General features: G+C 30.9%; 1 protein-coding gene across 4 annotated transcripts in view; it reads right to left on the bottom strand.

Moving 5' to 3' along the window:
* LOC129988076 (uncharacterized) overlaps positions 1-27,390 on the bottom strand; it is an 89,546-nt gene that overhangs the window by 50,446 nt on the left and 11,710 nt on the right. The window contains exon 1 of one of the 4 annotated variants that reach the window (XM_056096191.1): positions 18,947-19,170. The exons of 1 other annotated variant lie outside the window; for it this stretch is intronic. The gene's annotated coding sequence lies outside the window, so the exon portion shown is untranslated. Of the gene's footprint in view, positions 1-3,899; positions 3,921-11,268; positions 11,659-18,946; positions 19,171-27,390 lie in introns of those variants that run through there. 2 more of the 4 variants (XM_056096192.1, XM_056096195.1) reach the window with 2 other exon arrangements.

The raw sequence follows: 27,390 nt of genomic DNA, 5'->3' as shown, positions 1-27,390 counted from the left end.
AAAATAAACATTATGGTGTTTTTCAGTTCTTCATATAGCTTAAAATAATTTTAGAACACATTTTTTTATACTGGATAAAATATATCTCGCTGTTATTTTCTGTTTGTTGCCCGATTTAAATTCACACAGCATTTAGACTAGATTTGGTCTAAACTTCATGTTTGGTCTTTTCAGTCGGTCAAGACATATGCCGGTATAGTTTTATTTCATTCGCTTTTTAATTGACTTTAACATACATCTTAGTTTAAAATTCTTAAAATCCCAATTAAGTCAATAAAATAAATGATATGAATTATAACAGCATAAAAGAAATTAAAATTTTTTTCTTTAGTCAGAATAGTAGCAAACTATTCTGACATAGTAGCTACATATTCAACAAACCAAATCCAATACTCAACAAAGGGAATGTCAGGCCATTTCAAATGCTGCATGCAAGAATCGAAGTTTCATTAAGTTATTCCGTTATTCGAAAGTACCGATGGCAACGTATCTCATAGATTTAAATTTCGGTAAATTATTAGATCAAAAAGGGACCCACATCGTATTTGAAGAACATCAGATTAGCCATACAATAAGAATCGGGGACAAACTTACAAACCCCAGATCAAATTAATTTCGTAACGAAGTTTTACATTTCAACTAGTTACAAAATAACAATCAGAAATAAAATGAATTACAACTAGTGGGAAAGGTCTCTACGGAACTTTTTAGCATGCTCTCTAATAAAGGTGTTATTCAATCTGTGATCCAGAATGTCACAAGTGCTCAGAATTTTACTATCAGAGTCTCGTTTATAAGTGTTCTATGATCATAATATGATAAAGAAATACATTTCAGACGGGTTTTGTCCTCTATAGATTGAAACCGCAATTTGAGATACAATTGCAATTATAATCACAAAATTACAAACTAAAATTTATATAATTAATAACCTTTTCTTTTTAATAATTCATTTTATATACATTCGAACATACAGACCGATAAATGTAGAACCCGTTGTCGGATTTCGTTCAAAATTTGATTCGGATCAGCAATTCAGAATATTAAAAATGTACATTTTTCTCTCCAGTTCATTGCGTTTTGTAGTAAATTTTGACCTGTGCTCGGACGAACAAACAGATTTCGTTCAAAATTTAATAGAAATCTACAATTTCGGCGCAAAGACCAAGTGCTAAATCTCAGCTGTCCAGCTAAAAGTTTTTGAGCAATCATGTTCAAAGACAAACACTATTCCGAAATTAAAATTTTTTTGGATTCGGAGAAATATGACACGTGGAGATACGTCAAAATTACGAGTTCGAATTTTAAAAATTGGACTGAAATTTATAAACTACTTATTATTTATTTTAATGACGAATGCGAGTTCGTAACGACGAAAGTTCACCACTCTAGGAGTCCTTGTATTAATAAGTACTTAATTAGTAAACTATAAATGTCCAGTTCATTTCATCATAATAAAAATCATCTTTACGATTACTTAACAACTTCAAAGTGTTCCACTTAAGTAAATCAAAACACTTGATGAAAGCTTTTTTATTTATGGAACTGACATTACGACTTTACTTTTATTGATAGCGATTATTGCTTGAACGAAGAGAGCTGGTCAACCCAAATGAATCAGTCGTCAAGGAAATAAAAAGATGTTCCCGAATATGGATCAAAATACTTTAATACTCACTTCTAATACAAACAAAAACAACGTAATCCTAACATAGCTTATTTTAACACTCATTTGCGCTTTTCTTTCGCCAGCAGTCCATGTGTCTGTCATACATATTATTTGAAACACTGCTATTGCGTCGAGCAGACTGGTCTGTCATCAACAGTCTATTATCATAAGCATTTACTTTTTCAAAAGAGGAAAGCCAGACTTCTGGAAATATATCCGGTTAAGTTTCATACATGACAACTTAATCAACTCCTTACTCAGCTGAATAGTTTTAAAAAATTAAAATGCCACCATGCGTACACTTCAGTTTTAGGGATATGTATAAGAATTAATAAATTTCTCGATTTAAAAACTTATTAAATAATGAGACAAATAAAATATTATATATATATTTATAAAAGGAAATGTTTATGCGTCTGTTTATGTGTCGATAATGTCCAGAGAAATGAACAGCATCATTTATAAAAGTTACCAAATCAATTATACACTTTCACAAAATGTTAACGAAACCATATAGCACTATTTAAATAAATTTAGTTACAGATAAATAAAAACTAAAATTTCAGTTCCATTTATACTATTTCTCTTAAATTATCTAAGTTACCTAAGAAATTAGAGTAAGAGGAAGAGTTGAAAGTAAGATAAACGTAGAAAGTATGAAGTAATCGGAAGATAAACATAGAAATCCGTAGAAATACGAAGTAAATCTAACAAACAACCCTCAATCTGTCGAACTTTCGACAGATTGAGGGTTATTTGTTCGATTTGGATGGGGCTATATTGTCTCTTCTACTGACAATCACCCTGATTTCTTATTCAATGCAAGGCTATTAAAAGACATGCTGTAGTTAAATTTTTTCTAGAAGAAACACTGATCCAAAATCTCTTTGTAAAGTTTATAATTTTGGAAAAAAAATGCATGGATTTTGAGTAAAACACAAAAAAGGTGTATTAAAGAGATCAATATCAAACTTTTCACAAATGCAGAAAAAAAAGAAGAAAAAAGGGCAAAATAAACAAACATTTTATAAAGATGGATACAAAATAGAAAAAGAATTTTCATTACCGTAAAAAAAGTGCAGAGAAATACAATTGCATAACTTAAAAATAGCAGAAATAAAAAAAATTTGTAATTTGTTCGGTAAACGATTATCACTGAATCCCAAACTCTTAACTACTCTAACTACATTGATGCTTAGAGAAACATGAAGTTTTTACAGAAATACCTTTTTACAGATTTTCAAAAAAGATACACTAGCACTTTATAATAGATCCTCGTGGAACTTTTAACCACCTTTTCCACAAAAATGACTAAAAAGCAAGGATAAATCTCGAATACCACAATGCAACCATCAACCGTTTATACAAGAAAACCCATATATTATGAGTCATATTTCTGATATTCAAAATTTTTGAAGTCTCGGTGAAAGACCAAATTCGACGGAAATCGTTTAATCCGGTTACCTTTTATTAGCGAACGATGCAAAGCCACGTAAAAGTTATTTGACATTAAGTTTTTTTTTTAAAATTAAATAATCAGTAAGATATGCATGTCACAGGAAAATAAGATTTAAAAAAAAACTAGTATGCATTACTAAATGCCAACAACTTTAGCAAGAGGCGGATCCTGTTAGCCACATATACGTGCAATAGAGACATAATAATAAAAGTTTTAAAAAACGTTATTCTAATTTGAAAACAGAAATGGACAATTATCTTTATGCCTATTGATTAATAATCATTATCACATATATATAATAGGTTAAAAACCTTGGTGAATGCTGAAAGAAGTAAGTATAAAGTTAAATTGTTAGCTAACTTCAACTCTAGTTTAGTTACAGCCTTATGGATTTTAGCTGAACATGAATCATAACAACAATGCCGAGATTTCCGCATGACAAATACGGAATTTGAGCTTCCACTCTATTGTTCAAACTTCCGAAACCATAAATCATATTTCAGTTGGGAAATCGCTTGGATAGCATAATTTACTCTTACAAATACATCCACAATTCTTGAATGAATTTATCAAAATTCCGTTTCCAGAAGTCATTCAAGACGAATACCAAAGCTCAAGGTCTTTATAAAAATGCAATGACTTTTTGCTGAACATGAGAACTTGTTATATAAGTATCTTATATTATTGCACATTTCATTTTTAAATCTTACATTTTGATAATTCGTAAATTTTTAAAGTTTGTTCAGTAAAAGTTTGAAAATTACAAAATACCTAATGTCAGAAACTCGAACATTTGCTTGATTCAGATATTCGCTCGAGTGACTGAGAACTTTTCTCAACCTGAAAGTGAACCAAAGGGTGTAGCCACTTCAAAACTTTCTTGAATATTCTCTCCTCCCCTGACCTTAAAATTATAGACCTTGGGTAATGAACATCGCGAATTCTCAGATTTTTATTTTCAGAGACCTAGAAATCAGAATTGCATAATTAGTGGTACAGCAAAAAAAAAATTGGCACTTGTGTATTAACCCTTTAAAGGGCCATTTTTTCCTAGTCATATTATGTTAAAATATTTTTAGTCTTAAAATTAGAATAAGAAAAGGGATTCATTTAGCTTATTAGATCATTTAATTTGATTAATTAATAATTAAGTAACAAAGCAAGACACATTATTTTGTGTGAGATAAAGAACTGAGGCATCTAAGTTTCTGTCTTTCTAAAAAAATTCGTCAGAACTTATGCCAACCTACATAAATTCATACGAAGATTGATAAATTTGGTGGGAAGCATACTTCCCACGGCCTTAGGAAGGGTTAATTGAATGGCATTGTACGAACAACCGATATCGGGATTGAATCTAGTTTGTGATTTTTGACGATTCATCACTGGCTCGTCGTTATACACAAGTACTTGAGAGTCGAAAATGTATTTTGGACGGCCTTTTTTTCCCCAACCGATTGAAATCAAAATTAGACACAGAGTAATAATTGTAGTCACAAGATCACATACCAAATTTCATTGATTTAAGTCATTGCATTTTTGAGTTATTGCAAATGCTTGCATTGAAAAGTAAAGAATGACAGACGGTCAATTCATACTATGGATCTGGATCCAAATTTGATAAAGATCTACACTGTAGATGCTTAACCTGTAAACCAAATTTCATCTATATAGCTCTTTACGTTTTCTAGTTATCATATTCACGTCCTATGCGAGAACTGGGAAAGACAGATTTCTTCTGAATAGATTTCGTTCAAATTTAACAGAAATCTACAAATTTGGAGCAAAATCTATATACGAGATTCCACTGGTCCAGTTCAAAGTGTTTTTCAGTTATTCGGACCCCTCCTATTTCTGCAAAATTTCGATTGATTTTAGTTTCACGTATATGAAGTGTAGAGAAAGCACTGAAAACAAAATTTTGCTCAATTTGCAAATTTTAGAACTTTCAGAGTTCGAAAAACACATTTTTGAAAATCGTCCTTTTCTGACAATCTGTGACAGAGATAATTTAAAAGCGCTTTCAGCTAAGCGGATGAAATTTAGTAACGGCATTTACACAAAATTCCAAAACACAAATTTACAAAAAACTATCAAATTTTGAACCAAATCCAATAACGGATTGACTATCAGTCCGTCTATACTTTCAGAAAAATGTAAACACGGTAATTAAAAAAAAAAAACCCGTAATGATTTAACTATATGAAAACTGGCATGTACTTTTGTGGCTACAAGTGCAGTTCTGTGGCAAATTTTTGTTTCAATCGGTTGGGAAAAACTCGTTTAAAAGTTTAAAATATATATTTAATTTTCGAATATTAAGTGCAAGCCAAGGATTAATAGCAAAAAACTAGCCAAGGATTACACAACAAACTCAGCAAAAATGCTAAATTCATGCCAAAAGTTAATGATTCATAATTATTGTATTCCAATATCATGTAAGGCGTTCTCTGGACCGACACCTTTAATAGAGAGTATGAGAAAGTTTTAAGGAGACCACCCCGGCTAATTTAAACGCTTATACCCACAACGCAAACATATGAAAATTCTGAATAAGATGTGATACAAATTGCTTCAGAAAAAGAAATTTCAAGCTGTATTATGTTTATAAATCTTTGAAATCCTATCCTAACTAAAATGTAATAACCACTCGACTGTCTATGTGTAGCAGCGATACATGTAATATACGTTTACGTAAAATCAACATTTAAACCTTACGTCATTTTTTTATACCACTAATTCAGATGCCCTCATAAAAAATTCTGAACAGACAAATTAAAATTAAGTTCAATTTCCTTTTAACTTATTTTTAATTTGCCATTGGTTGTGAAATCACATCAACCGTGATTCATTAAGAAATGAAAGCAATATATATATATATTTTTTTTAAGAAATGCCAAGAATCAATTTCAGTCTGGTTTAAACCAATGAAATTTTTATTTCCTTCAAAAACATATAAACTAACACTTTTTACAAACTGAAACAGCAATTAATTTCTCATTTATTTCGTAAGATTTTTTTTTTCAAGCGCATAAACGAGGTCCTACCGGTTTTTGTATTTTTCTAGGTTAATTTCCATTGCACTTTGTAAAATGCTATTATCTAATGATTACAGTCTATTTTATGGAAACATCGGAATTCATTATTCTTATTTAAAAAAAAAAAAAAAAAAAAAAGCTTAAAAAGTCTGCTATCGAAAGTTATTAACCCTTTAAAGGGCCATTTATTTCTAGTAACGGTATATTAAAATCATATCAAAATTGAGATAGGGATAAGTAAAGGAATTCATTAAATAAATATAATGTTTCTTTAATTAATTTAGTTAATAACTATATAACAAATCAAAATGCATCATTTTATGCAAGATAAGAAATTAGAACATCTAGGTTTCTGCTTTATAGAAAAATTTGTAAGAATGTATGACAACCGGTATAAAGATTGCAAAGATTGATGGATTTGGTGGGAAGTATACTTCCTATGGCCGTAGAGAGGGTTAAATAAGATTGTATGAACCAAGCGGAAAATATACGTCACTCATATTCTAATAAAAAATTATCTTTTAAATATATAACCAGTGGGAATGGTCTCTCCAAATTTTTCTCGCATAGTCTCAAAGAAAGGTGTTATTCTAGAGAATATCTAATATAGCAATGGTTACGAAATATCACCTTTTGGCGTGCATTTAACAGTTTTACTGAATCTATTTTGGTGTTATCCTTGGCGATTAATTGGCGTTAAATAGTATCCGATTATCGAATTTGTGCTTTAGAACCGTTTTTCCCAGCCGAATGAAACAAAGATTTGAAACAAAATTAATCTTGTAGTCACAAAATTCCCCACCAAGTTTGATATATTTAAGTCACTGTGATTTTGAATTGTTGCGTTTACGTTTCTGAAAGTACAGACCAACAGACAATCATCCCTTCATTGGATTTGGCTCAAAATTAGGTTCAGGTGTCTGTATTATAGATGTTAAATCCGGGTAACGAATCTTATCGATCTAGCTCTCTTCGTTTTGTAATTATCATGCTATATTGGAGCAGCTGCATAAACGGACTTCCTATGAACAGATTTTAATCCAAATTTGGTAGAAAGCAGCAAATTTGGTGTAAAAATCGTATATCAAGTTTCAACAGTCTAGCTCAAAGCTTTTTGAGTTATCTTTGATAGAACCAACCGACAGACAAACGGACATTTCCCAAAAATGTGTTTTCCGAATTCAGCGAAGTTCAAAACGACGAGATTCGTCAAAATCTCGAGTTCGAATTTTTTGACGATTCCTATAGTACTTTCTCTACATTGCGTATGCGAGAAAGTATAAACGGGTCTATCGGGAGAGATAACAGTTATTACAGTTATACATAAATAAGTGATTGTATTTCAAATTTCAATTCGTTTTTACTGAAATATAAATTCAAACTTGACTGCTCTTTTAAACCAATATTATGCTATGCATATTAATACTTAGTCCACAGGCAGCAACTAGTTTGGGATGTCTAGTTCATAATTATAAAAAAAAGAGGAATTTTTAAAAAAATTTAACTCTCCTGACCGCTATTTCAGAAGTAATCCGGGGTTGTTGCAATCAATGGCTTACTTATTTTTATCGCGACCAGTTTACTGAATGAATCACTTTTACTACAAGGAAAATCTCAACGCTGATAAAAGATGAGCAACCATTACCGCAGAAACTTCTTATCAATGAAAATTATGAAACTTTACTGTCGCCGATATACGTCACAGACTGCAGGATATTTGTATTTTGTTCATTTTGGGACTGAAAATATTAATTTGGTATTTTGATGAAGATTCTTATCAACTGCCAAATTTTTAGCTAATATTATTATTTTCTCGTAATTATAAAAAAAATTCGAACTCGAGATTTTGTCGAATATCCACATCTTAGACCTCCCTAATTTCGAAAAACGCATTTATGAAAAATGACCGTCCCTCTATCTGTCGGTGACAAAGATAACTCAAAAACGCGTTCAGCTAGATGGCTGAAATTCGGTAGACGGTCTTTACACAAAATTTGCAAATTTTCTATCAAATTTTGACTTCTATCAAATTTTGAGTAAAATCTGTCTAAATTAAGTCTGTCTGTGCGACCATTCGAATATAAGTAAACACGATAATTACAAAACGATGAGAGTTAAATAAAATTTGGTACAGAGATTTAACATCTATAGTATAAATACTTTTCACATTTCGAGTTGATTCCAACTACGAGTTGACTGTCTGTCGGTTTATATTTTCAGAAACATACAAACGCGATAATTCAAAATCGCATTGACTTAAATATATCAGATTTGGTATGGGACAACAATAGTAGTTCTATGTCAAATTTCATTTTCAGTTTGTTGAGAATAATGTGTCTAAAACACAAATTCGATTTGATTAACTATCAACAACATTCCAAAGAGTAATCGCCAAAAAATCTCTCCAAGGATGATACGATAAATTTAGTAAAAATGCCAAATTCCTGCCAAAGGTTAATATTTGGTAACTACTGTATGCGAATGGCATGCAAGGCGTTTTCTGGAATATCAGCTTTATTAGAGAATAAACGAGAAAATTTTGGGAAGACCACTGGTTTACAAGATTTTTTTTTCCACTAAATCTGATTTTTAAAAAAACCCGAGAAAAAATTTTGAAAACTTCAAATGACTTATATGGTTGCAATGTCATGGATAGATCAAAGATCAGTAATCTGCGACTGTTTCAAGTCCTGTAACAACTAAAAAACTTATGCATATGGAATTTTGGATCGGCAAAAATTTTGTAACAGATGTTTCTCGAGTGTAAATTGATAAAATAATCGGATGAACAGCAAGAATCTATCTTTCTGTAGTTTGAATATGAATGCAACGTCATTTACACAGAATTAAAACAAATTTTCAAGAAAAATTCAGCAACAGAAATTTAATTACTTAGAATATATATTTGTTCTTATATTTTAAATAGCAGGCACTGCAAATTTATTCTTCACAATTTAAACGGAATATAAATATTTGATATCTCTACAAAATCTTTCACGGAAGAAAAATGATAATTTAATATATACGTATGTCCAACACCGCATTAATAATTCTCATTTAATGATTATAATAGTGATTATCATACGAATTTAAGTAATGAAATTGCAGTGGAATTTATTGCTATAACTTTATGCAAAGCAAAAATAAATGCGCTTTAACAATAACAACATTTTAGGTTCAAGTTTCAAAAAGATAAATCAAATTTCTAGTTTGCGGTTCCGTAACCAATATTTTTGTAAACACAAATTCTAAAAATCATTCTTTACGAAAAATGTTATGGAAATAACTGCCCTTTGACGTACATATTCAGACCAAACACATGATGAAATTCCATAACTTACCGTTGAATAGAGATGCAACGGAGAAAAAAAAAATGAGAAAGGATTATATAACTGTGGAGGAGCAGCAGAGGGATACAAACAACCCTCTAGAATCCCAAAATAAATTGGTTAGATATGCTATTCCGTAAATTATAAAATTAATATATCATTTTTTTTAATGTCGGTTTGACTGGACTTCGCAAAATTTTAAATATTTTTCACCTTATTACACCAATGAAATATTTCAATTACAAGAACCTTTAAAATAGCGTGTCTAAGATTGTGACCTGCTGTGAAAATTGATGGCAGCCACTGATCCGAGACCATTTTTAAAAACACCGCGAGACAGACCACGATTTCATGTCGGAGTGTCACGTACAAGTGCCCACACTAATTTAAATTCCTTCTAGCCACATGCAGATATAAAGCATTTATATATGTATCTACTAATAATAAAGATGAATGTGCGTGCGTCGGCGCTATATAGGCCAGGCCGTTTGAACTAGAGCTACCAAACTTGGGATCACATATACTTTGGAGGCAGAAGATGTGCATTTCGAAGTGATTTTTTAAATTTTAATTAATTAAAAATTAAGAGAAATTTCGGCGTTTCTTTACAATAAATATAGAGCAAAATGATTTTTATGTCATCTTAAAACTAACAAAAATATCCTTTCAATAATTCGTGCAATTTTTTCTGAATTTTAGCAATTTTATATTACACACACATATATATATATATATATATATATATATATATATATATATATATATAAAATATTTGCCTAATTTTCCACAATAGGCTACATTATTGCCAAGAGACTGAAACCGTTATCTTTGTTCCGTCAAATATTTAAGCACTTGATTTTTTTCATTGTTAACAGCTAAAGAGGGAGGATTCTGTTACAGCTATGTAATTTACAAAATGATTAAAAATATGAAGTTACAAATACCCTTAAAATTTGAAAATTAGATGACTCCGGCAATTGAGCTTTTAAAGCAATGGAAATAGTCTCCATTAAGTAGGTTATTGTACACAACAAACAGAACATATGCAAGATGATTAAAATAGCATGTCTGATAATTTGATAGTATAGCAGAGACATAAAATCACACCTAAGCAATTTAACTAAAATTAAATATAATCAATATTCCAGTTAATCGCCAAAGACGACTGACTAGTAACAAATTTATATTCCATACGTAGCTTATAAAGGTTAACGATGGCTGGTGATCAGTGATTGTTTTATTGTGCGAGAAATCAACAGAGAACATCACCACTTGTTGATTATGCGCAACTTACGAATGAATTTTCCCTCTATAGTGACCCATACTTGAATCAACAATCGACAGAAAAATATAAACACAATCAAAGTTATTACATGCACTTATTAAAATTTTTTGCTTTCTTTATTATATTTTCCCCCGAGAGCAAATTTCATTTCAAGAAAGGTACTCAAATAATGCGATCTACTAATTAAATTCCGGTAACTCAATATAAAATCGACATTTTTTTTTTTTTTTTTTTTTTTGCTGTAACACAAATGTTAACAATGTTAAGCAAATATTTAAAATCAGTAATGCACCGAATACAAAACAAAACTGATTTCACTTCAACTCCGATGAATTGAAAAAGTTTTTCGAATTTACGTAAATCTTATCGATGAAAGTAATTTAAGACCTTTTATCTTATCGATAAAATATCAATATTTATGTCCCAAATTATAGAATTAAATTATAACGAATAAAGTTTTAAAACTGAGCAAAAAAAAAATTTCTTACCAAAATAGCAGACTACGAAAGTATTGGTTCAAAAATAATCCAAAAGGCATAATCACATATTTCTAGAACCCACAACTTCAAATGTCAACACTTCACAATAAAATGTTCAAAAAAATTTCGATATTTTGCACAAAACGTTCTGGAGGCCACCGAAACGAATATCCAATCTAACGACTTATTTCAACGGTCAACCGAAACCGTTAACTGCCACACGCTGGAAAGTCACCTCAAACTTCAGAAGACCGCAAACGATGTGTTAAGACCAGTGAAGTGAACGGAAGTGTAATTAAGTGCTACATATGAGAAACAAAATCACTACTTTTTACGGAACTGTTGTATTCTTTTTCTGTTTTTCTTTCTGCCAGGGTCGGCAGACTTTCGAACAGAAGGTCGTTCGCGAACGGAATAACAGCCGAGGAAAAAGATGAGTCAGTTCGAACGAAGGAACTGGTGACGTCATATGCGTAGCAGGATCCAAAACATTTCGATCGCCCCGAGGAGTGAAATAGCAGATGGAAACCAGGCTCGGCAGTCAAGCCGCAAATACAATAATGGTCACCTGACTGACCACTGATTGGCATATTTAGAATGTGAGTCATTTAAAATAATTGATTTGGGTGAAAGCGGATGTCAAGAATTTAGAAAACCCGTCCCCAATATGTTGTCAGATTTATGGTTTCTTGCATGTAAGGAAATATGATAAGCTTCAGAGAAATTCGTGGCGGATAGATGAAGGATATAAGAAGTATGCGCATAATGATTAAGAAACTCAGTTTATTAATAGCAACATGGAGATATTATATCGTTTAAAAATTTACTGAATTTCTATATTTAAACTTTTAAATGAAAGATTTCTATCCAACAATAAACTGTTCTGCGTTTTCACAATGCATTTATCTAAAAGATATTTTTAATTTATGAATATTTATTTCTAACATCGGTTAAAGTAGCCGTTTTTGAAATAGCATATAATAAAATTGAACGCGTACATTTATATGATATAAATTAAGAGATGATTAGCGGAATAAAAAAAAAGCCGTACTATAAATCATTAAAAAAATAAGATTAGAGTATTGTTCAAGAAGATTTAAAAGTTCGAAAACAGCCTATTAAATTTAATTTAGCATTTAAAAAACTTTCTTGTATGCGAAGTAATTGGTGAAAATATTGCAATTGTTAAAAAATTCGACTTCGGGATTTTGATAGATCTACATGTTTCCTACCTCCTCGACTCCTATAAACACATTTTTAGAATTATGCCTGCTTGCCACTGCCGCCTTGTTTGTGTGCAAGATAACTGAAAAACGCTTTGAGCTAGTCGGATGAAATTTGGTACGTGTTCTTTTACATCCGACTAGCTTAAAGCGTTTGTTAGACACAGTCAATAGCGTTGCATATGGGCGGGATTCCAACCGTTCCTATGAGAGTTTTCATCTTAGCATTCTATAGAGAGATTCATTATGCAAAACTAATGATGCTATTGCTGTCCACGCTGGACATATCGTGATCATTAACCAATGGCATCACAGCTGAACGTGAATACATCCAGAATTTCGCTCCAAAATGCATTTTTTAAATTGAAAAACATCTTTACAATCACCTCAAAATCAACTACATGTTGTATGAGGTAATATTAAAACTCCTACATGGAGAGATGCACTCCACTTATATTTTCCTCCCCCCCCCCAAAAAAAAGGGGGGAAAAACCGAGAACGAACTAATATGATTAGCAAATTAGTGTCTTCCAATTAAAAAAACAGCAGTTTTGATGATGCATCGATAGAAATATTGATATGCATATGAGGGGAAGAAGGGAAAAGTATTTTTCTAAATATTTGTAGAATTTACATATAAACTGATTTAAGCTAAGATTACGATCACTGAATATTGTTATACAGAAACGAAGATTCTCTTAGATAACGCTCGAGAGTCCTATACACATGCAAGGCCACCTACCGTATCTGGAAGTGTTTCCGTCCCAATATTGCTATATGATTGCGAGTCAGTCGAGCATATCCTACCTCTTCAAGAAGTTTGTAACTTTTGTTGCTAAGACATGCAGTATATCTTTTTCTGTTAAAATGTTTTTTTTTAAAAATGAAAAAAAAAACACCAAAATAATTCTAAATTCTGAATAAAATTCAAATTAGAAATTTTTCAATTCCAGTATGAGGGTGAATTATAGGAACTGGAAGAATAACTTATCAGCACTTTTTTAAAGATATGTTTTGGAAATTTAAGAGATGATGTAACGCATAATTGATGACTTAATAGGGCGTACACATTAAGCATATTAGTCTGAACGGTTTAATTCAATAAGTATAGCCTTGAAGTGAGCGAGATGCACATGTTCGGCATTTCTCCGTCGTCAACAATTGTCACTCCCTTCAGCTTCTTAACATACGAAGAGTTATTCTTGCTTTTAATTTAGTGTCGATTTATTTTTGGAAATCGCATTCTCTTTAATCAGAAAATATTTATGTTACGCCAAATGTATTTAATCAGTTTTCATTTTGTAAATTATAGTATGACAGAATATGAATTTTTCATACCAATATTTATAGCAGATGGTAAACTGTTAGTAAAATAAACACAAGCTTAGATCTACTTGTGTTTTGAAAATCTGTCATTTTCATTGAGTATCATTTATTAGAGTAAAATCTCAAAAAGTATAAGAATGCCCGGAAATAGAAATCCATGACTTCTATAAAATAATTTTAAAAAATAAGCCAGCATTCCTCTCTTACATCGTATAAATCCCTCTAAGATTCTTTGGGCAATTTAAGTCTAGAGGCCTCCCTTTTACAAACCCCAACTTCCAAATTATATATTTTTAAATTGATTTTTATATTAAATTTTTACACAAACGACTTTAAGAAACAAAATTTGACAAAAATAAATAGCAAAGGAGGCTTTGGGTACTACACCAAAGCAATTGTCTATTTATCAATACGGCTTTGAGCATCACTTTTTTGATAATTTTGATACATATTAAGGCAAGTGACATATCAAGTTACGCGCGAACATGACCATATGAAATGAAACAAAAGGTGCGTTCAGATGTCAGCTAAGAGCACACCATTATATGCGAACAGTGGCAAGCGTTCTTCATAGATAACATATAACCGAGATCATCTTGCCAATGTTGGACCAACATGTGAAGGAGACGAAACAAAGAACACTGAGTTGCCTTTTATTTTATTTTATTCAAAAAAATATTTTTTCTAAGTTTTTGTTCCTTCCTTCGGAGGACAGTGAGTACTAAACAGAACCTTACTAATTAGGATCGGATCTATGCAAGCAGACTGAAAAGGAAATGCTTTTAACCAATATGGAGACACCAAAAAAATGCTGAATTTTGCCGCCCCAACGGGTGATTAGATAATATTGAGTAAATTATTAAGATATGATTTTGGAACATCTGATTAGCCCCTAAATTAATGAAATAACTTAAAACTAGATTAAGTTAAAATAGGAATAAAATGTAAAAGCATACAAAGGAAGCAAAATAAATAAAAATATAAAATAATTAAAAATAACAATGATTCGAATCTCTAGTCCAAATCATCATAGCATAACGAAGTTATAAATTTGATTCATGTCATTTTATTTTAAAATTTACTCTTAATTATACATATATAGTTTGAAATTCAATCATGAAAAATTATTATAAATTGTGTATTACATTAGAAATCACTAAAAAATACCGTGCAGAAATGAAATTGATATCATTAATATTTTGAGTTTTAAAATACTGAAAAATTATTTTTGTAAAAAAAAAAAAAAAAAAAACTTTTGGAAGATATGGTCCTCAATTTCCATCGGAAAGTTATAACGATTACCCCTCTAGTAATGATTAAATCTACTTTCGCGCTCGATTAAACTTTGTTTAATGCTTATTTCTTAATTCCTTTCACGTCTTCTTTCCTCTGAATATAGAGTTTTTGGTGAATTCTTTTCAGAGCATTTCTAATAATAATCCTCAACTTCATTAATTAATGAAGCGTTTGATTTAAATGCAGTTGTAAAAAGGTTCAATAAAATAGTCTGAAACGTTCGTATAGTTATTTGTTTACATTTTATAGCTACCATTCAATAATACGTATCAAGAGCGTTTTTTGTTACCACATGCAAGTTAGCATTTTATATACATAGATTTTGCCAATTTTTATTGATATTCCGGTTGAGAAGACTTCGTTGTATGACATACAATTATATATATATATATATATATATATAAATAAACACATTTTTTAACAGTTGCGTGGCCGAAAAGAGCGAAGACACTTTTGAAAATTTAAAAAATTCGCTTTATTTCATACCGGAAAGTATAATTTATGTTCAAGAAGCGATAATAAAATTATCGTCCGTTCACAAGCGGTACAAGAGCTGGAAAAAAAAAATTTCAGTAATTTTAATATAAGATTTTCGAAGGGATTTCTTTGCCAAGTGTCGATTTAAGTATCTTTAAAAGAATGTAGTAAACATTAAGGATTTTTATATCTTCACACGGATTGTGTGAATCTGCTGATTAAAGCAGTTTTACAGAACTCGTGTGGCATTAATTAAATAAAAAAGGTGGAATTGGATCAGGAAATAAATGACCATTATAGAATGAAGATAATATGGGTTAAACTAAGAAAAAAATTAGGAAAATTATTAAGACTTAAATTAGATTAATAGATATATCATTACACACACACACACACACACACACACACACACACACACACACACACACACATTAACGAAAAAGTGTAAGTACATGAAAAAATATTTCCAATTCAAAGATAAAATATTTCCAATATTTTAAGCATACAGTTTTAAAATTTCATTCAGTTTTGTACAGATATTCAACCACAATGGAAAGGATAGTTCAAATTTAAAGAATTGTGGCGATGAAGGCTCTAAATCCGAACCACCTCCGAATAAAACTTTGCAATTCTAAAACAACAATAAAATACTAATGATTGCCTTTTTGCACTGTGGATGAAACATTGCAAAATAAAACTACTTTAATTCAGAAAGTTTTACATAAAAAAAAAAAAAAGATTTGTATTTTGCATTGACGTTTGCTCAAAATGGCGAGGATCATTTCTAACAGCCTATTATGTAGGCGAAATGGGACAGTAATTTAACAATTGAGCTTAAACATTTAAGAAGAGCACAAGAATCATTTAGGTAAGTTTTATTTCTCTTTACATTTCACATCTGCGTAACTACAGCTCGAAAAAAAGTTTACCTAAACCATTATCCTGAATAGTCTGACTAACAGAGAACACAATACTTCCTCTATTTTAGCTAAATGACACCTTAATCACTTTTCCTGATACAAAAAATTTGCTTCCTCGTTCGTCTCTATTCTGTTAAGTGTTCAGAAGGCCGAGGTAATTCAAGACGAATGAAAAGGAAGAGTGAGATCAAATTTCTTATTTTTCAATATTTTTTTGCTCGATTTTTTTGTAACAATTCTAATCAAAAATTATTGACGTAGATTTCAAAAATAACAATCTTAAATTTCGGATAACTGCAATCGCGTAGAATAACCCCGCCTTAATACATCAACACATAATAAGAATACCAAATTGTAGCAGTTGCATTACACTATCTTCTCTTTTGTATAATAGATGACGTTACCTGATTAGGTACGCATCCCATAGTACATTGCGATTGTAATGAAATGAGATGCTGTTCTGTTAAGATGTGCGCGCGTTAATGTTTTGTCTTGTCTTGTCTTTCATGTTTTGAGTAAAATGTGATCATTAAAGAAATTTTACTGAAAACACTCGTCCTCTTGCTTCCATTGTACGGATCATAATGATCTTCATTCCCCCTCAAAATGTAAATTACAAATGGAGGAAGAAGCATCACAAAATACACCGTGGCTACACACTACAAAAAGTTATAATAAAAAAAATTATTTTAATATAATGTAAAGATGTTTATAATGTATTTAATAAAACTACTTATGTGAGTTCCCTCGGTAACTCGAAGACTGTCAAGGAGGTATTCTCGCCAAATATTGTCCAACATTTTAGCTGCCAAGCTAGACATAGCATCTATGATCCTGACTTTGGATATAACAACAACTTTAACATTCCATTTTTTTAAATGTAACTCCAAAAGAAAAATAATTAATGGAGTAATATAGGGTGAGCATGGAGGTCATTGACGCTATTTTCACCATAACTTCGTTGATGCCATTTTGATAACAATGGAATGCAAGATCACTATTTATGCATTAGTTACTTTATCTGTTTGAACTACAAGAACATTTGAGAAAATGACAATTCCACAGTAAAAAAACTTACAGTATTATATTTACTGTTCTTTCATAAAATTTTGTTATAATCTGAAAAATACTCTATGGCCAACCTGAATAATAATTCCATGAAAAAAGAATATTTCTTCGTTAATTAATGAATGCATTCTGCTTAGGGCAAACTTTCTTATTTCAAATCAGATAAAAACCCACATATGCGAGAATTTAATTGTTGATCTTAAACTTTAACTTTTTTTTTTTTTAATTTCACTTGCGTTAACTGTTAAATTTCAGGCTTAACATTTTTATCGAATAATCCGAAAAAGTAAAGGAACTAAAGAATCATTTGAATAAACGAAATTCATTTCTGCTCACGTGACCCATGTTAAACGTATCGTGATAATATAATTTTAAAATTCAAAGAGCATCTTTACGAATGAAATAAAGCAGGGGGGGGGGAAAGGAGACGTAACACAATTGTACAGCGCAAGACAACTTACAATTAAAAGTTAGATGACGAGCGGAGTTACGTTTTCTAGTGATTATAACGCCACAAGAAGAGACAAAGCATAAAGGCAGTTGCATAAGACTAAAATATTTTGAATAAATTAATAAGTTATTGATTTAATTTTGTTGTCACTAACAAAATAAATTTATGCTTTAAAGAGCGAACATTTTTAATAGCATGACAAAACCTATTTCTATTATTGGGGATAAAAAAGAAGAAAGAAAGAAGCGGAAACACCTTCGAGGAAAATTGCAATAACTGTTACAAAACATTGAAGTACCATCACATAGAATGGCTCAAAATCAATTTCCGTAAATTATAATTTTTTTTTTTTTTTTTTACCATATAGTTCTTATAGTTCTACAAATTTCCATTTAATGTCTTTTTAGTTGTAGCTTCGATTTATTATATTAACCTCCATTATATATATATATATATACCGAAATTTCTGCTCCTGATCATAAGAAGCCATGAGGCATCTATGATAATTGTTCCATACAAGTACTAAAGGCCAATAATCAGGGCAGACATTGGTAGACTTTGCAGTGTTCTAATTTGAAGCTAGTAAGAAAAATCAGGAAAAACAAACTGCATGTTTATACGAATATCATCTATATAATGCAATTTGCAGTCGCAAAAAAAAAAAAGAAAAAAAAGTATACATACAAATTGTGTTTTTCTTCTCTTACTGTTACTAATAAATTAGCAGCTAGGTTTGTAATTCAGATTCCCGAATATTTTGTAAAATTACATTGAATTTCACCACGAGATAGCCTTTTCTTGCAAGATTTAGACAAATTAGAGGGAGAAGAAATTTCAGCATTTTATGAATCTTCGACAACAAAAATTAACACTCAGAAATTCCACAATCTAGAAAGAGAAAAAAGAACCTCGAAAATCAGGCATACTTAGCAGAGTTCTAATTCCATACGGTCTTCATTTTCAAAAATCGGGACCAGTCAGGAAACTACAGCCACCGTTCTCGTAATACAACAATCATCATCTTGTCATTTCTCGCATCAAGAAACGCAAACGATAGCAGGCCCGAAGAGCTAATACATCAACTTCTATCATCTTCCACTAATCTTTCTAACACAGCAAAATATGTTGGGTCCGTTTCTTCGAGCGTCTAGTGTCAACAGCAGGAGGTCAGGAACTGATTCTTTTTTAGATGGGTTAGGAATATTTTTGGAATTTTTCCTGAATTTCGTCATGCCATAAACCCAGGCACTTGACATCATCTTCGGTTACCTGGGCCTCTATTGGGGGTGCGATTGCTTCGTTGGAGATCTCAAGTAAAGTGGAAAAGAAGGTCAGTGGATAAGGAAAACGCGTTTTTCTGGTGCGCTATCTTAACTTCCTAATATTGCCAATTCCTTCGAAAACACAGCAGACAAGCAATGTATTATATGACGAACTAAAATAAATTGATGATTTTTGAACCACTGGCTGAAATTTTTATTATAATCACGGTTAATGTATATGTTAAGGAATCGGCTATTTAAAAGATGTTCGGTAAATGAATTTATTAGGTGCAAACCATATACACATTGTAGGTGTATAGTAGTCAATAATTCTTCTGAAGAATTATCTAACAAAAATGTATTTATATCCTGAATTTAGAAGCTCAAGGCATCAAATGCAATTTACTTCATTCGAATGAATATGCAAATATAATACTTTTAAAACAAATTCAAGTATAGATAACTTATTATCTATACAGATAACTTGCATAATGTTTTTGTGTGTGTATGTGTGTGAGAGTACGCACACATTTTTATGTCGGCGTTCTACAGGACTTGTCAGATCTAGAGGCAAAAAATTAGATACAGATATACTTTAGAAAATATGAATGTGCAGTTCGGACGATTTTTTTTTCTTTTTGAAATTTTAATTAGAGTTAATGTAAAATTGTGGTATTTTTGAATCCATAACATCCGAAAATATTGTAGCAGAAATTTGATTTTTATCCCATTTTAAAATTTTATAATCGTACAATATTTTACTATCGTGAATTTTTTTCTCTGAATTTTGACAGTTCGTTCAAAAATATATTTTGTAGAATTTTCAACAATAAATTTCAGTGTTACAATAAATTCAAACTTTTTAGACTGTTTCACCAAATGTGTGATTTTCCTCATTATTGATGGCCAAGTTTCTGCTATATATCAGCACAGTTCGCATGAGAATTCACGAGTGAAGTTATATTAATGCAAAAGAAAACGTACAATTTGAAACAGATTACTCAGGTACTTAAGTTTTTAATGTCACTATGATGCCATAAGATTCGACTTCAGTAGGAAAATAAATTCCTCCTTTGTTGAGAAAATTTTGAACATCAATTTATGCACAAACAATTTATAAATAAAGTACAATCAATATTCTAAGAGAACCAGTTGGTCATCACAGGCGGCTAGTATTTAAAAAAAAAAAAAAATTGAAATGCGATATTTTAAAAATATAATAACCTCAAAATTTCAAGTTATACTCACCAACAATTTATGGCTTATTTAATCAAATAATATTCTTTTCATATCACGTTCCTCCACCGAAATCGTGAAACTGAGGTAATATTTTTCGAATTTTAAAAATCAAGTTGTCTCAACGGAAAACACTGAGCTATTTGCAAGAATTATTGCACCACGACTACGAAAAAATTCAAAAATTTCTGTTCTTCGAAAATTTTTCGTGAGGATACATTACGAATAAATATTCAGTTGTTTAATATATTGATATTTTTTTCAGTTGCAACAACTACTTTAAAAAGCACTTGTTTTTTACAAGGCATGAAATGGAAAATATTTTTTAAAAATATCTGTATTGTCATATTCCCTTTTCTATCCATTTTCTTTCCTACTAATCAAAAAGGAAAAGCAATAAACAATAAATGTAAGATTTCCAATTTTCTTGTAACCAAAAAGAAAGGGAACAAAAAGTGGAAGACTTCCTGTCATGTTGCAATTTAGAACGTATTTTTATAACTTTGGCACTGGAATAGCTCAATATATGAAAGCGAGAACGTTACAATCCATAACATATAAAAGATCCAACAACAAAATATTAAACTGAGTTACCAACTAGAAATAAATTCACGTATCCTCAATATTAAAAAACGGAGACATATGTAAGGGTATAACAGACAGGGCCCTACTTAGCCTAATTGGGACCCAGTGCAAAAACTTCTTTGGGGCCCTCCCAAAGCCGTATTATTGTAAACGTATCGCATTTTGCGATATGCAAAAATACAGGCTTTTGATTGGCCAAATTTGTCCATTGTAATTGCGAAAATTTAGCTGAATTCCGCCTCAGAAAGCCATGGAATATAGATTTATGTGTTCAGATTATATTGATAGATTTTTATGTCCATACGATTTATTAATGAAGAAGCTAACATAAAATTGACGAATTTTACACTGTACTGATATTTTGTTAAAAAAAAGTTCCTTAAAGAAGGAAACGCAAAATAAACTATTCAATTTGCCCCCTGATGTGGAGTCCGGGGAACTGCCCCGTATGCCCCTGCCTTAGTCAGGCTCTGATAACAGATACCCTTACCTATGTCTCCTATTCCATCCCAAACCATCTCACATTTATTGTGTTACAAATATAAAGAATGTAAAGACATTTGAACAATAATTAGGTTTTAGATTTTTGATAGCATCCAGTTATATCTTCCATCCACAGATTCAGACTTATCACAGGTTTTAAAAAGTATCTCCAAAGAGAAAAAAAAATAATCAATAAATCAAATAATAAATAAATAAGGTTCGGCAACTGTAATCTAAAAATAAAGAATCAGTTTAAAAAAATCGGCAACTGTTTTAATTTTTTGTAATTGTCTTGGATTCTTAAAAATTACAGAATGAGAATACAAATGAATCTTGATTCAATTTTCAAGTTATTTTCTTTGTTTATCATATATATATATATACATATATATTCTCAGCCTTTGTTACATCATATGCTTCAATAAATTAAAACCAGCGGGAACGGTCTCCCAAAAACTTTCTCGCATACACTAATAAATGTATTATCCTATAGAAGACCTTGCATAACATGGCGTACAGCGGTTACGAAATATTATCCTTTGGTGTGTATTTCGCATTACCACTGAATTTATCGTGTCATCTTTGGTGAGTTATTAGTCGATTAGTCCCTAACATGCTTTAATAGTATTCGAAAATCAAATTTGTGATTTTGTCGCGTTTTTTCCTACTGACTACAAGAAAAATTTGACACAAAACTACATTTGTAGTTACAAAATCACATACTAAATATCATATATTTAAGTCACTGCATACTTGAATAACCGCCTTTACATGTTTCTAAAATTATATACCAACAGACGATCAATAAATTGTTTGATTTGGCTCAAAATGTGTCTACTACAGATGTTAATTCTGTATATAGAATTTTATCTATCTATCTCTTCGTTTCGTAGCTATTGTGATAAATTATATTCGAACATCCAGTCTACTTTCTAATCGAATTTTGCTCAACATTTGATAGGAATCTACAAATTTGGTATAACGACCGTATACCAAATTCCCTCCATCTAGCTCAAAACGTTTTTGAGTTGTCTTTGTCATAGACAGACAGACATTTTCCAAAAATGTCACCCCCCCCCCGAACTCGGGGAGGTCTAAGACGTGGTGATTCGTTAAAATTTCGAGTTCAAATTCTTTTGATGATTACTATACTTTCTCCATACTACGTATACACGAATGTAATAAATGCTCTTTCAGACAGTTAAAAATAATTCTTTCAACCCCAAAAATATTTTGAAAGCAACGATCTGTCCCATCTTTGTACGGAAATAAGAAACCTAAATACATTTCACTACCACAGTTTGATAAAGAATCAGTTTGATAAAGAATGCAATTATAATGAACAAACTAAGAGCGACATCACACACACACATTCTTTCCATACAATGCTTTTCTTAGAACAATCCACCCAGACGAATTTTTATTTCATCACTACATAATATTGTTTCTACATCTTATCTTTTATATTACCTGCCCAATCAAAATATAAAACTGCTCTCACACTTCCTTAATGAAGAGAGAACCTTCACACAAATACACATAACTAAATGCAACCAGACACGACAACAAAATGATGCCACGCAATGCAAAAAAGCAAAAACATAACAAAGGGAATAATTACAGCACCATTCAAGATTTCCATCCCACATCAAACGTGGTTTCCCAAGCCTTGAAAATACCGAGGAGCAGGCGGCAAGAAAATCGAGTGCAAGCGTGGCCCAGAAAAATCCTTGACTGATAATGAAAGCATTAAAAAAAAGCCGATATTGGCGTGCCCACCTACGTAATGGAAAGTTACGTACAGAACCTGTCCGGCCACTCAGGACTGATCTTTCGGAATATTGTAATATCGCAGACCTAAATGGATCGTTGGAGCGTGGAGATGCAGAAAAGGGTCTTTTCTGAACTAATATTGCCAGGAATTTTGCGGAAATTTGCCGGATGTGTTTAAAAAGAAACAAGGAAAATGAAAATGGCCTTATTAAAGCAACACTGAGCATTATGCTTGTTAAACAATTTTTCCGCATGCATGATTCCCCTCCCCCTTTTAATAAATGGCAACTGCATTTTTTGAATAAATGTCTTTGCACGGAAGATATAAACACAATAATATTTTTGAGAAGCATTTTAAACAATCCTATAAAATAATACGCACTGCTAATACCATAAGAGCAAAGAATTGTTACAAAATGTGAATAATTCACAGTGGAAAAATTTTTAGGTTATTAAGACCAAATGTCGCGGACAATGACAGATTTAGAAATGTTGCGGGCCTTAGGATGTGCACATTATCAGTCCCCTCTTTTATTAAGATGGTCAACTCAATTTCCACACATTAGTGATTTATTTTCAATCTATTAACATAAAAATATAAATATTTTTATGTTATTTTAATTTTTATCTCTGAGAAAGCGTATCCGTTTTTTTATTTATTTATCACGACACCAGACTCCCTTGAATACAAACTTGTACACAACATTACTAATGCAGATTTTCAGTTTTGTAAGTATTATAATAATGAAGTGAACGTATTGAAGCAGATAAGAAACTTGCCAATACACTTGATAAAAAAATAATATTATCGTAATATTTAATTGCTCAAAGAATTTGCACATTATACAAACTTATTTATTTAGCAACTAGGGCGCCCCCTCTCAATTTAGTGGCCCTAGATAGTAAATTAATTTGTCTAATTGGATAACCGCTACCAGTCACGTATTAGCATGATAACCCTGATTTTCAACCTTTTGCTCCAAATTTATAACAAACTTGAATTAAATGTCCCGGATATGCTTTAAAAAATATTATAAGTTAAAACGTCTTATTAAAAATATTTAAGCAAAATTAAATGTTTAAAAATATTATCTTAAAAATTTCCACCTTTTTATACGTAGAATATGGTCATGTGGTGGAGTGGGATGTGCGAGGATAGAATCTGGGACCTTGTGGTTCGTAGCCGAGTAACATGACCACAATATAAAAGCAACTGATAGTGTAGCGTAGCTGTTAACTGGCTTATAAGCTTTCACCACAGTCATCGTAATATAGTCATCACAGTCATCAATCCAATAATAAATCCATCAAGCAATTTTTTTATTTGTATTTATATTTTTCTGCTTAAACAAGTTTTTAATAATTTACTGCATTGTTTCTGAATTTAATAACTTTTTTAGATTTTCTCGAATATTTATACTACACAGGAAAACGTCCAGGTTGAGGAGAAAACAGGAACTGAAGTTATGAAAATACACTCACTATACTGTTGACGCCACTAATATTAAGAAAAATTTCAAGAATTTGCCCGAGTTTTCTAAATAAATATCCTTACAAATTAAATTTTTTTGGATCAAATATCCAAATTTTCACTGTGGTTATTTATTCAATAATAAAACAAGTAAAATATTACATTTTAAAAATGATTGAAATACAGTTCTGGGATAAAGTACTAAAATAAATAAAAGAAAAAAAAATAATAAACTCTTCGATTCAGAGAGATGTTAACTCAAAATAGACAAATTAGCCTAGACGGAAGTTCACACCCTCTTGCAAATTCTATTGTTTCGTGCCAAAATCGGATTCAGAATTGAGATGAAACCGAGAGGAGAAAGTGAGATATAGCATTTCTCTACTAAATCAAAATCAGAGAAATGCTCCTGTTTTCGTTCTTCTTTTACTTTCATATCTTACAACTTTCCCCAAGAGAGGGAAAAAGGGACCAATCGACTTCAACCTTGAATTTTGATGCTTCAAACTCAAGCTCAGATAACTGGAACTAGATGCCAAATAGTATTTTTTAAAAACCTGAAGCATTATTTCTAGTTTTGCTTTGTGAAGACATTCGATTTTTTTTAAAGTCAACTGATAAATATTTCATCATCTCCAATGTCAGCGGATTACTAGGTGTTTCCTTTCTCTTGTTTTTGGTCGGAGGTGTAACCAACTCTTGCTCAAAACCGAAAAGGTGTCACTGGTTGTCTAACGAGCCACGAAAGTCACGTGACGGAACACATGAACGCAAGTCTTGTTCTTCCGCTTGATCTATATAAGTATCAAATAACAATCAAATGAATGATGCAACATGCATAGTAAGTTTTAAGCAACAGCTTACTACTTCATTCATATAAAGGATTCATATAGATCATTCATACTCATTCTACTTCATTCATATTGTTTTTTAAATATATGATATTTCAAAACTAAAAATTTTATTGGAAACTGCATTTAATTCTGCCCTATAGTCGATCTTAATCAGTCCATAGAATTCTAGACCTCACCGGAGCCTTTTTTTAAAAACTATAAATATCTCACTTTCAATATAAAATGAACTAAAAGAAATTTTAAAAAATAATTTTTGAGATTGAAAAATGACATTTAATTCTTAATATTTAATACATTTAATACGATGTAAAAATGTTTTACTACCATGTATATGAAGTACACTATATAAAAGTATAGGTAATTGGTAAACAAAGAGAAATATTGAAATTTTAGATTTAAAGCTGCTTTCCCCTCCCCGCAAAAAGACCAACTTGATTCTAGAATTATGTTTATCTGTCCTTGAGTGTGCAAATACGATAATAATAATAATAAAACCACAATTAATTAGATCAATGAAAGTTGACATGTGGTCCATGCATGAAAATTGTAGTCTGAATCATTAGAACAAATCTGTTAAAACAAACTATATTTTTCTTATAAACAAACTCGATTTTCTTTAACTGAATACGAAACAGAAAAAATAAAACTAAAGTCCAACTTCTTAAATGAGCGTTACTATAACATTAAATAAAATGTATACTTATTTTTAATAATATAATTTTTTTTCCCATGCTGCCATTTTTATTGAAGGAAAATTTTGCTCATCTTTTGAATGTTATATTTATACAAATAAGCGAAAAAGAAATATTAAATATATTTGGGAAAATATCAATGCACTTAAAATTAAGAAAAATGTTTTTGTTTTTTAAAATAAAACAAACAAATCAGTATAATTAAATAGTTTTTAAAATAATTTTAGGGACTGCTTATAGATGGTTTTCTTCGGATAACAGTTCCTTAAGATATCATTGGGGAATATCAAAATTACGGAATTAAAAAATGACAGAAATAAATTATTGATCAAACCATTAAAAAACAACAGATATTAGCCCCTTAAACGACCAACATGTTTGCTCAGATTGTTTACTTTTCATACTTTTAGTCGATTAATATGGACTGCATTTAAAAAAAATTCACCTTGATGTTTGATACGAGAAAAAAATGGGAATTTAACTGAATCAATATGTGATAAATTACTGTAGAAGGAAATTAAAATATGTATATATATATACTACTATATAAAGGCGGAAGTGAAATCGCATTTTAAGTTAATACTAAAGAAAGCGATTTTTGAAATCATTTTAATATTGGGAAAATTACGCGATTTAATGTTTTAATGGATGAACTCGAATTTAATATTAATATTAAAAACTTTGTTAAGTTGTGTATTAAATTAAATTTAAAATATATTAAAAATAACGGAAAAATTGTACAGAACTAAAATTGATATTAGTTAAAAAAAAAATCTGTAAACTTTTCTGTATTCTGTAATGATGATAACGCAAACATCATTTTTGTAAGTGTAGTGTAGTTCTATTGACGTCCCGTTTCAAAGCAAGAACAGGGCTATTTTGGGAAGGGTCTCATAATTCTGAACCGCGGTCATATGACGAGGACGACAACTGAGCTGGCACACCCTCTCAAAGTTTCCACACCACACCAGCGGGAGGACGTTTGGCCTCGGCGGATTTAACGTGCACCAGACC

This window comes from Argiope bruennichi, chromosome 10 (genome assembly GCF_947563725.1).
Source record: "Argiope bruennichi chromosome 10, qqArgBrue1.1, whole genome shotgun sequence".
NCBI classification, from domain to species: domain Eukaryota; kingdom Metazoa; phylum Arthropoda; class Arachnida; order Araneae; family Araneidae; genus Argiope; species Argiope bruennichi.
This window is presented reverse-complemented; position numbering and strand designations above follow the sequence as displayed.